Here is a 2,283-nt window from a genome sequence, read left to right on the forward strand (position 1 = left end):
TTTATTTATATATATGTATATATATATACATATTTTTATATATATATATTTTTATTTATATATATATATATATATATATATTTTTATTTGTATATATATATATATATATACATATATTTTTATATATATATATTTTTATTTGTATATATATATATATGTATACATATATATATATATATATATATTTATTTGTATATATATATATGTATACATATATATATATACATATATATATATATAGACACACACTTATTTACATAGATACTGACGCAACATCGCTATTACAAAGTAGGATATATAAGAAAAACAATATATTGACTTTACCTTCAGCAGTATCTAATATATACATCAGCATATCCTTATATACACATATATATACATCCGTCACTCTTACTGTAGGCAGTATGTGTATAAATATATACACATACCTATCTTTCTATGTATATATTCACCGCTGTCGCTTGTATATATTTATACCCAGTCTTTTTGAAGCACTATGTATATATATATATATACACAAACATATATTCGTATATGTTTGTATATGTGTATATATGTGTGTGTGTGTCACGCCCAGTTCTTCGTCGTTTAAAGCTGGTTACAACTAAAAATAGTTCACAGGTTTAACGAAAAACGAAATTGTTAACAAAAAATATTTTTTGATGCATAGAAAGTAGGTGAAACGAAATCGAGAAAATGGCTTACGGAGTTATCCACTTGTTAATGTTTGTTCTAAATGCTAGAAATAGCAACTAAATTTTTCTATTGAATCATACTCTGCTGTTCCAGTAGAAAGATGAAAAAAAAAATATTGGATAGCGTATTCACACACACACGCACACGGGGTTGCCGGCTGAAAGGAAAATGGAAGGCTTAAAGAAAGCTACTAATAACAGCGAAACGAAGGATTTTGTTACGAAATACGAAAGCCTGAACGTTTGGAAACAAACAAAAGAAATTATTGTTACGTTGATAATTATTTGTTTCGTTGAATTTTTATGAAATACGGTTAAAACTAAAGACTTCTATATAATTAGTATTAAGAGTGCTTAATTATCAATTAATTAAGTATAGGGTAGGTACAAAAGGGAAAATGTGTGAGTAGGAAGGGTTTGAGGAGGAGTGGGGGGCGTTATCGATTTTATTGCACTCGAGTGGTCTTTATTTTACCAAAACCCAATAGGATGAAAGTAACGTTGACCTTGGCAGTATTCGAACTCTGAACGTAAAGATTTGGAAATAATTATAACAATAACTCTTTCTACTATAGGTACAAGGCCTGGTGGGAGGAAACGAATCGATTACGTCGAATCTTCAGTATTTCACTGGTACTTAATTTATCGACCCGAAAGGATGAAAGACAAAGACGACCTCGATGGAATAATAATAATAATAATAATAATAACCATGGCGATGATGATAAAAAATATTCTACTTGCTAGCAACAAAACTTTTTCGTTTCATTACGTTTCGTTTACATTTTGTAATAACCACATTTTGCGATTACGGAAACGTAATGCATTTGTTGTTTAACCCGAGGTCAACCTTAGTGGAGCAGATTTATGGAGGAAAGGCGCTTAGCTTGTGATCATCTCGTGTTATTTCTTTAAGAATACATTATACAACATATCCTCTTATTTCTTCTCTTTTTTTTCTAAAGCCGACAGGCCGTGAGATTTTAGGGATATTTAGCTGCTATTTCTAACGCAATCAACGCCCACATTGCGTCTATTTTACAAAATTTGGGAATATTTCTTTTTTTTTTAGTTAATTAATCAAAATAAAACAGAGCAGAGTTGCCCAATTAATTCTTATGGTTTTAATTAAAACTGCATTTTCGTGAACTTTTTCCGATTCTCCAACTTTTTACAATGCTGGCTTTTAATTATTAATTTTTCGTTTTAACTTGGATTAATTAAAAATAAATTAAAAAATATTTTTTCAGGCGTGGCTTCGCAACCTATTTGGTTGTTTGGATTCAGTCTAACTGCATGACACTTTCGGTAAGTGCCATATGCTTTTGCTTTGGTAGACGGAAACAGAAGGAAGCCCGTGGTGTGTGTGTGTGCGCCAACATGCATATATAATATACTGCACACACACACACACACACACATATAGGTTATGAGCGATAGTAGTGTCAATTAGACCCAGAGGTTTCAAGTAATGCTGAGTAAGTGCTATGGATAGACCATGGTTAGGCTCCAGGTTCGGTGATTATGCGAATAAGGAGTCCCACGTAGGTCATATACCAGCGTGTGAATATAAGGATTTACTTTTCGT

The 2,283-nt window shown here is 31.0% G+C and overlaps 1 protein-coding gene across 3 annotated transcripts in view; it reads right to left on the reverse strand.

Annotated features, from left to right (window-relative positions):
* LOC106873344 (syntaxin-7) overlaps positions 1 to 726 on the reverse strand; it is a 24,033-nt gene extending 23,307 nt beyond the window's left edge. For 2 of the 3 annotated variants that reach the window (XM_014920672.2, XM_014920670.2), the window contains exon 1: positions 325 to 608. The gene's annotated coding sequence lies outside the window, so the exon portion shown is untranslated. Of the gene's footprint in view, positions 1 to 324; positions 609 to 705 lie in introns of those variants that run through there. The other variant, XM_014920671.2, reaches the window with a different exon arrangement.
* Between the last annotated feature and the right edge of the window lie 1,557 nt (positions 727 to 2,283).

This window comes from Octopus bimaculoides, chromosome 28 (genome assembly GCF_001194135.2).
Source record: "Octopus bimaculoides isolate UCB-OBI-ISO-001 chromosome 28, ASM119413v2, whole genome shotgun sequence".
Classification (NCBI taxonomy): domain Eukaryota; kingdom Metazoa; phylum Mollusca; class Cephalopoda; order Octopoda; family Octopodidae; genus Octopus; species Octopus bimaculoides.